We start from the raw sequence: 10,761 nt of genomic DNA on the forward strand, positions 1-10,761 counted from the left end.
AACCCAAAATGACATCGCCGAAGAAGGCTGTGTCTGAGCTAAAAACTTTGGCACTTCCATGTGAATAATGGCTCAGTATTGGAAACTACGGAAGATTTTGGAGTACATTGGCGCCGTAGTATTGGATAATCCCAGCCGACCTCCCATGGCTAGAGGACCCGCGCATCCGAGACTCTGAAGGAAGAAAGACTGATGACTGAGTCTCGCGTTGAGGCTACGGCGACACTAGCTGCTCCGGTATGCTTAGCTTTAGGTGATCGCTCAAACTCTATGTACTTCGGTGATATTTTAATTCCGTTTTACACAAGGTGCAAACTACTGTTGACTTGTCCACTGTGCCATTTGGGAGTTATTTAAAGTAAAACGAGCCATTTAGAAGCGTGTTCTTGTCCATGCCTGCAACAGCAGGAGACAGGAAACCGCTGCGACCGGCTTGACTACAAGTAGTGCCTCGAAGGGACAAAATAGCGGCATGCGATTAAAAAGAAATAACGCGTTATCGACCCTTAATCGCATCGCGATTAATGCGTTAACGCTGACAGCCCTTATATATATACAGTATACTGTATATATATATATATATATTGTAGCGATCCGGGGTTTGATGTGTATTGGGGTGTTTCCGTGTTTAGCTAGGAACTGATGTGTGGGGGTTGTTCCTGGGGGGAACGGTGTGTATGTGACCATCCTGTCGCGTGGCGGAAGTCAGTCAAGCTATGATAGAGAGTTGACTGGACGTGTGTGGAGCTAGCAGCGAAGCTACCGCTAGGAGCTGATGTGTAGCCACAGAATAAAAGCCTGTACCAACTTCAAGTCTCCTGGTTCCTTGGACGAATACCTGATTCGTTACAATATATATATATATATATATATATATATATATATATATACACACACACACACACACACACACACACACACACACACACACACACACACACACACACACACACACATATATATATATATATATATATATATATATATATATACACACACACATATATATATATATATATATACACACACACACACACACACACTGGGCCCCTATCGTTGTATCAGCCTATAAACTGCGCTGAACGGCCAGCGCAGTGGGCGTGGACCAGCCCACTCGATATCTGCGCTACACGCAGCCGCATTACAACCACGCCTTTTAAGCGTAAAATTATGCACAGTCTGCTCATTGGTGAAGTGCAGTAAAGAGTCACAAGCTTGCCTTTTAAGCTCCAATTCCACTGAGAAATCCAGTAAAACGAGACAAGCCAAGCGCTCTGCTCCCCCCCCCCCCTCCCTTCATCCCGTCTGTCTGTCTCCATATATAGGCTATTCCATATTATTATGCTTCTCAAACCAATCTAACTGCAGTTTAAATACTGCAAGCATGTAAATACGCTACACTATAGCAAGATTAAAGTGAAAAGAATGTTCTAAACGCATCAGCTAGAAAAATATAGCCTATCCCTATATGATGAGATTCATTAGATTGGTGAAAGTTTGTCCAGAATTATATTGTTTTCTCTCCCCTGCTGCACAGGTAGGATGATGCACATAAATATAGCCTACATTATGTAAAGTCATTGCAGAAATGTGTTTTTATTGTCAAACGAAATGTGAAGTAGGGCCAATTTATTGGAGCAGACATCACAGTATAGCACATGACAGTAGAAGCGCGTTACGCTGTCACTTATCTAAATCACGTTAAATCGACGAGGGATATATATAGGCCCAGGATGACATATATGTTTCACATAGGGTTGTGTTTGGATTTCGCAATTTTATTTTGTCCAATATTGAAATGTTCTACAATAACATGTTGTGGCAACATTACACATTATTTAGATCTATTTCGATGTACCTTTCTATCTATTTAGGCTAATTTCGATGCCATTTATTATCCAAATGGATTAGCCCAATGCATGCTGGGAGATTTCACATGTCTGGCTGTTGCAGGGAAGGCAGGCAGTGAATGTTTGCCCAAAATGATCTCATTCCTTCACTGCACAGGTAGGATGATGCAATAGCCTCTGAATGTCACGGGCTCAGTCAAAACTGTCATGTTAGAAAAAACTGTCATGTTGTTAAAATATGTACGGTAGAACAACTTATTTTTTCTGAGAGAGAGAGAGAACCGGCAAACTTTTTTTCAAGCAGTCCGTATTGTGCCTGTCAGACTGATGAGTAAGAGAGAGGGAGTGACACAGAGAGACGGGACAGAGGAAAGGGCAGAGGAGCGCTCCGCGCAACCAGCGCACTGAATAGGCCTGGTTTTCAAAAGCGCAAGGTGCTAAATTTACGCCAGGTGGGAAGATATCATTAGGCCGGTATTTAAGGCCGAAACGCCCATTCTCGCCCATTCTGGGACTGCGCCACGCCCATTCCGCCTAAAGCGCATTTGGCAGCCTAAAGCCATGTTGATATCTTCCCGAGGCAGGCGCAAGGCACGTTTTTTTGCGTTTACGGCCCCTTTTAGCACCAAAGGCCTGTGGGAGAATAGGGCCCACATATATGCATATATCATTGTTATAATTATTGCAATTATGCCATCGTTTTTTTATCCTTATGTTTTTTCCACTACAGGTCTACATTCCACTACAGGGGAGACTTAATGTTCTCTGAAATTAGGTGCGGGGACAAATCAGTATCGGCAATCAAAAAGGAGTTGGAAAATATTGGCATAACTGTATATGGGCCAAAAATCCAATACCGTGCATCCTGTGGTTTTAGCATTTAACATGTTTAGCTGGTTTCAGCATTTAACACGTGCTGTTTACCAGTGTTTAAATATATAAGAGGTTATTTTGATGTAAAAAATGTAGGAGTATAATTAGGCATGGGATGACAGCTTGCTATGGTCATCTCTCAGTACAGCTGGAATCAAAGCTTGCTCGTCTGGTACAGACAGACTGCCATGAAATAAGGCCATTGTGGCAGTGCAATATTACAACAAATGTTGCTCGTGAAGGGAGGGAATGTGGAGTGAAGGAAAAGGTTAAAGCCTCCTGACCAGAAAAGCTAACCCAACCGCTCAGGTGGGACGATGCGTCAAAGCGGGTCCTTGTGCAGAGGAACAGTGTGGAACAGGCTGCTCTCCTGTGATTATCCAGCCAGAAAGTTTGGTCCTCACAGCAGAATTCTCCATGTTGATTGCTGATAGTGAAACAGTGCAAACTACACTCAGATGTATAGGTGACATTCATGAGGAGTTTGAATAGAAAACCAACAAAAGTTCTTTGTGTATGGTGATCATGGCTGTAACTAGCTATGAGGACGGGGAGGTCCGGACCTCCCCTAATATTTCAGAGTTTTTTTTTTTTTTTTTTTTTTTTTTGCCTTTATTTAACCAGGTTTGTCCCATTGAGATCAAATATCTCTTTTACAAGAGAGACCTGGCCAAGAAACAGCAGCAACATAAAGTTACAACAAACAAACACATAAACACATACAATTGAAAAACATTAAAATGATCAAATAAAACATTTGCATACAGACAGCCTGTTCTCAAGAGATTTTACCATAGCCTTAAAACCATTTAAGGTTACTAAGCTATTAAGTTTAAGATCAGACTGCAGACTGTTCCATGCGGTGGGTGCAGAGAACCTAAAAGCTTTCTTCCCCAATTCAGTTCGGACTTTGGGAACAGAAAATTGTAGAGTGTCCTGAGAACGAAGATTGTAAAAAAATAAAACAATCTGCATGGAAAAGCATGAAAAACACGGGATCGCTTTTATTTTGAAACGAAAGGCAGGTCAGGCAGGAAGTCATCTGATGCCGCGTCCGTGGTAACTTGATTCCGAGAGAGCAGCAGCATGGTGGTGAGTGATGACTGTCTGTCTGCCTGGCGAGATAATTGAAGGTGAGCGAGCTGCGAGACAGTGAGCGAGTGAACGACAGACAGTGAGTGAGACTGACAGATTTTTTAGCAACAACCAAGAAAGTAAGTGTCTAGTCTGTGTCTTAAGTAATGTTACCTGTGTGACACGTTGGGATGCTACTGGCTAATCATGCATGATGCCAATTGCCAAGCTCCCGAAGTCAGGTATGCAGGTGGCTATATGCATGGTTTCAGTTTCATGACCCAATAAGTAACAAAAAGAGGTGGTGTAAAGTTAAAAACAACATAATATATTTTATTTTATTTTTCAATCGTTCCTATCAGGAATAAATAAATGTCCCTCTGTATGTTTTTTTTATTATCGATGATGACTTTGTGTGTTGTGTACGGCTTGGGTTGTGTACCTGTGTTTGTAGGTGTCATTTTGATATGAATTTGGCTAAAACAGTTTGTGTTTGTTAGTTACAATTATGTTGACAGGAGAGCTGAGCAGATGGTGACATGAAAGAGAATATACTGAATAATGACATCACAACAGTATAATCCTAATGTTGATTTAAAATGATATATTACTCTAAATATGGCTAAAAAAGGAAAAAAAAAAAACTCAAATATTTTTGAGCCTCCCCTTGCTGGACCTCCCCTATTTCGGAACTCTGGTTACGGCCCTGATGGTGATGTGCAGATGTTTGAAAAAAGTTACAAGTTGGGAAGTCCACCAACACGAGGTTCATATGCATATTACATAATGATGCTATGAGTCCACCAACACGAAGTTGTGTTACTATGAGTCCACCATATATATATATATATATATATATATATATATATTGTACTGTCCTCTATATACGTCCTAGCACATATATATATATATATATATATATATATATATATATATATATATATATATATATATATATATATATATATATATATATATATATATGTGTATATATATATATATATATATATATATATATATATATATATATATATATATATATAATGCTATGAGTCCACCAACACGAGGTACAGTATATATATATACACAGTATATATATATATGTATATATTATGTATATATATATATATATATATATATATATATATATATATATATATATATATATATATATAATGCTGGTCCCCCAACACGAGGTTGATATGCATGTTACGTTGACGCCGAAGGGACGTGACAATTTGGCACATTTTGACACCTTAGGGCCTGTGTCCAGCTAGCGTCTTTTCATCAGCTCCGGCGTCTATTTTCAGTTGTTTCCAATGGGGGGAGAGCGTATACGCGAGTGCACACGGACGTCTAGAGAAAGTGCGCTGCGTCCAGCGTCTATTTTCACAGCGCTGTGGCATTTTTGTGCGCCCGACTCCCAGCGCTTCCAGCTGAAATTATTTTAACTTTTCAGAAAGACGCTGGTGTTGGGTGCTCCTTTTCTGGCAAATAATCATATGGAGAAACTATCGCAACAGAGACAGAAAGGCTCAATTGTGGGAGCAGATCGGCTAGACACTTAATATTTCTGGTGAGTGTTGAGCTAAATCACTGTATGTGTGTTGTTTGCTAATGTTAGCTGTCAGCTATCAAGCTACTACCGCACTGAACTACCGTTAGTTTCAGACTGCTTCCTTGTTATATTGTGCGCCGAGATCAGCGCTTCCCAGCGCACTTCCAGCGTTTAACGTCGGAAAAAGACGCTAGGTGGACACAGGCCCTTAGGAGTGAGACCAGGTTGGTTCCTTAATATATATATATATATATATGAATTAGGGACAATGCACATGACTGTAAATGTGCCAGTGTTAGCCAGATGGCAAATTTTCAACTGCTTGGAAGAATTGCCAGTGCCTCACACACACTGACAGGAGTACATACATGTATTTTGGGGGAAGAAAGCGGAGCACCTGGAGGAAACCCACACGAACATGGGGAGAACATGCAAACTCCACACAGAAAGGACCTGGGATGGACCGGGGTTTGCTGCATGTGAGGCAGCAGCGCTAAGAGCCACCGATTTATCAAGCAAATTGTAGAACGTCCAGGCGCCCATTTGCTGTACGCCTATTTGTATTCTAGTTCCCTTTGCCGTGTCCAGTATATGCTGCTGCTGCGGCTCATTTTCCTCACCTTGACAAACCTCCCTTCAAGGTCCCTTGAGCAGACAGTGTCCCAACTGCAATATGGCCTTCACCCATGTAAAGCCATGTAAAACTCCCCCACCCAAATGAATGAGGAATCGGATGAATTCAGTGTCCCGATGCAGAGAGTACATATGCTACCACAGACCTTCCAAAGCCTCACCCCAGCGGCGACACCATACACCATCCCCCGAGTGGAGCCTTCCTTGCTGGTTCCCATTCAACATGGAAGGGATGGGTCATTGCTCCCTCAAACACTGCCTCACTGCAGCCACTCCACAAACACTGCCTCACTTCAGCCACTCCACATACACCGCTTCACTGCAGCCACTCCTCAAACACAGCCTCACTGCAGCCACTCCTCAAACACCGCCTCCACTGCAGCCACTCCTCAAACACCGCCTCACTGCAGCCACTCCACAAACACCGCCTCACTGCAGCCACTCCTCAAACACCGCCTCACTGCAGCCACTCCACAAACACCGCCTCACTGCAACCACTCCTCAAACACTGCCTCACTGCAGCCACTCCACAAACACTGCCTCACTGCAGCCACTCCTCAAACACCGCCTCACTGCAGGCTGCAGCCACTCCACATACAGTGCCTCACTGCGGCCACTCCACATACACTGCCTCACTGCAGCGACTCCACAAACAGCGCCTCACTGCAGCCACTCCTCAAACACCGCCTCACTGCAGCCACTCCACAAACACTGCATCACTGCAGCCACTCCTCAAACATCACCTCACTGCAGGCTGCAGCCACTCCACATACACCGCCTCACTGCAGCCACTCCTCAAACACTGCCTCACTGCAGCCACTCCACATACATGGCCTCACTGCAGCCACTCCACAAACACCGCCTCACTGGAGGCTGCAGCCACTCCACATACACCACCTCACTGGAGCCACTCCTCAAACACTGCCTCACTGCAGCCACTCCACAAACACTGCCTCACTGCAGCCACTACACAAACACCACCTCACTGCAGCCACTACACAAACACCGCCTCACTGCAGCCACTCCACAAACACTGCCTCACTGCAGCCACTCCACATACATGGCCTCACTGCAGCCACTCCACATACATGGCCTCACTACAGCCACTCCAAAAAACACTGCCTCACTGCAGCCACTCCTCAAACACTGCCTCACTGCAGCCACTCCACATACATGGCCTCACTACAGCCACTCCACAAACACTGCCTCACTGCAGCCACTCCTCAAACACCACCTCACTACAGGCTGCAGCCACTCCACATAGACTGGAGTAGCTCAGGAGGTAGAGCGGGTCGTCCACTAATCGCTTTGGATAGAAGAGGTCGGTGGTTCGATTCCCGGCTGAAGCGACCTGCAGCTTCGTCTGTCATCTCCTCCATACATGTCGGGCTGAGGGAGGGAGCAAGAGTGAGACAGTGAAAGGGAGAGAGACATACAGGAGAGAGAGAGAGCAGACATAAAAATAATAATTTTAAATACTATAATATTTATTCTGTAAACTTTGATGTAATTAATCAGTTTTAATTTCCTGAATGAATTACAAATTAACACATTAATTACAATTTAAACAATCTGTAAATCAGGCTAGTATGAACAATACCTGAATTTGTGCCTCTCACTCTTCACTTCACTTGGAGATGAAGGTATGTTCTCAGTGACCTGGAAAACATTTACAACCACATTAAAACACACGACCACAATCACAGAACTAATGCACATGTCATTATAAACAGCACTGAAAGAGTGACAGCTTCTTTACCTCTGTCTCAATTGTCATGCTCTCCTCTCTTGGTTGGCTCAGTGAATTGATCCTACAAGGAGGTGAACAAGAAAACAGTGAGTCCTATCAGGAACAAAAATCAATGTGGACATGCATATACATTTATTTTGTACAAGTTTCCAAGAGTTGAGCTTCAAAAATGGCGGCGATTGAGCCAGAAAGACAGTCTGAATGAAATTGAATGTAACGTTCCCAATTCTATGTATTGAATTCTAAAAAACTAACGGCAACATTTTGGAAGGCTAAGCCACACAACTAGTTAGTTAACGTTGCGCTTTCAAAGACGGCGAACTGGCGGTGTTATGACGAACACGGCTCAGTTGACCGCAGTTACGACGATGACGGTCAAAAAGGTCTCCGCGGAGATCTCTGTTACAGGCAGGCTCTACGCCTCCTCCTGACCAGGCGTAACTCTTACGCCTGGGCGTAGTGAAAATAAGGCTTAAGCCGTCTTGGTACAACCGGCGTAGGTCATAAAGTTACGACCAACTTAGCCTAAGACCAGTGTAAGACCAGTTGGTGCAACCGGCCCCAGGTGTGTTGAGAAGACACATCCAAAGAAAAATAAAGAGCAAATTGTGTAATTGACTTAACATCACAGAACTACCGTACTTCAAGCTTGGTTTACCGGACCTAATCAGCTTTGAACCGCTTGGCTATCATCTCTGCCTGGGGAAAGCCTGGTGTCTTGGTGGCTGGAGGGGAGGGGTTTCGCTGAGTGGGAGACCATGGTGGACCCTTCAATGCATGTGCTGTTTGTCTCTAATGCAGACTCCTGTAGCGAATCACAAGACTGATTTTATAGATACACATTTTCTAGTCAAGTTTTCAAGTCAACTTGACCCCTTGACAGGGGTGCATCTTCAGTGTTTAACTGGTTTTTGAACATCTTACAGCAGGTGCTACTTGTGCTATCGTGACAGGACTGAGCATGACATAGGAAATAAATCCAAAGCAAGATACAGAGCAAATTGTTTCATTAGGCTCTTTCACACACAGATCGCGCAAAATTGCAGTTCAGCAGGCCCGCAAAGCCAGCAGCCTCGCCACAGAAATTGCTTTCACACAGAGCCAAGCAGCACGGCCACATTCCCGTCCTGCGGTGTGCTTTCAGGTGAAAGCCACCACTCCCGGATTGAAAGGCGATCGGAGGCATTTCCAGCTCCTCCTAGCCCAAATTAATATTTTCATAGGTTAGTGTAGCAGCCTAGGCTACTGTATGATGAACGAATTAATTCAACAACCAAGACTTCCCTCCTTCTGCTAGTCCGCTGAGCAGGGAGGATAGGTGCACTCGTTAATTGTTACCGGCGCATGGTGGGCGGACTCGGCTTAATATCAAAACGGGCTCCGCCGCAGAGTGCATCTGCCGACTTTCTTGCACGAAGTGTTGCATGAATTGCATTCAAGGTAAGCCAACTTTATTTATACAACACATTTCATAGAAGTAAATTCACTGACTAAGCAGATCGATATGGTGTCACCTTGTGTAATTCATTCAACAACCAAACATCGCCGATGTATGCCAGCCAACGAGATGCAGCTGTGCAGGTGCAGAAAACACGAAAGTGTTGTCCACATGCAGCATGGTAACAAGGCTTTCAATATTTATCTGATCGACTTTATGGATGCATCATGCACCATCATGTAGCCTATTAGGTACAAGGCTAATTGTACGAAAAACAGATATAAATTGTCTTTCGTTCCTGTTTCCATCACAGCTTTAAATGCTGCTGAGAGGAGGAGATAGTGCACTCTCTCTCTCTCTCTCTCTCTGTCTCGCTCCCTTTTCTCTGTCTCTCATGCAGCTTAAACGCTGCTGGGCGGAGGAGATGATGCACTCTCTCTCTCTGTCTCCTTAGGTAGGTATTGCTGCTACTAGGGGTGTCACAATATATCGTCCCACGAAATTTCGCGATAGTAAAACGTCACGATATGTATCGTTGAGATGAAATCTCATATCGTGATTTTTTTTTTTTTTTTTTTTTTTTTTTTCTCCAAAAATAGACAAAGAAACGTCTTTGTTTGTTGAAGTTCAATGTGTGGAAAGTAGTTCAGTTGAACAAGTCTCTGAAGAGACACATGAGAAGTTATACAGGAGAGAAACCATTCAATTGAGTTTCTGGCAAAACTGTTTACTTGACAGGAAAAACTGAAGATGCATAAAAAATAGACTAAGAAAAGTCTTGTTGTTTGAGTTTGAAGAAAAACTGAAGATGCATAATGAGAATTTATACTGCTGAGAAACCTTTTAGTTCAAAGTAAATCTAAGTGACGGTGTAACTCATTCTATTTCAAGATAAGCCTTATCTCCAATCTCATGTTTTTTCTAGTTGTTATTGTAATAACAATTTCCCACAACAGCATGTTTTGTATTTGTGCATTTCAAATAAAATACTACTTTTCCAGTCATATATTGTCATTATTCAAGTTTAAAAAAATATTGTTAAAATCGTATCGTATCGTATCGTTATCGTGAACCCAGTATCGTGATACGTATCGTATCGTGAACTGAGTGTATCGTGACACCCCTAGCTGCTACAAATATTCTTTATATATCTTATATTCGAGATATATGTTTATTTATTTTTTACCTACCTTTATGCAAGCTCAAATAGTCCTGGACTCTTATTACTTTTAAGTTCATGTACGTGTCTTTTACTACTTTTAAGTACATTGTACGTGTCTTTATTACTTTTAAGTACATTGTACAGATCCCTTGACGTGTGTTTTTATTTTACTTTTATCCTGTGTTTACTTGATCCATTTTTCTGCTGGAAAACTGCTGCCATGCTCCATGTTTTGTTTTAATTTGTTCATGTTTTGTTTTTTCATGTATTCGCTATGCTTTTATGTCTGCTTGCACACAAATTGCCCTTCTGGGACAAATAATAAACTTGAATCTGAATCTTGAATCTTTATTCTTATCTTTTGGTTCCATTTTTGTGTAAAGCAAATTATTCCCATTAAGTAGCCTAATTAGCGTCCGTACG

This window comes from Poromitra crassiceps (assembly GCF_964638095.1).
Source record: "Poromitra crassiceps genome assembly, chromosome: 1".
NCBI classification, from domain to species: domain Eukaryota; kingdom Metazoa; phylum Chordata; class Actinopteri; order Beryciformes; family Melamphaidae; genus Poromitra; species Poromitra crassiceps.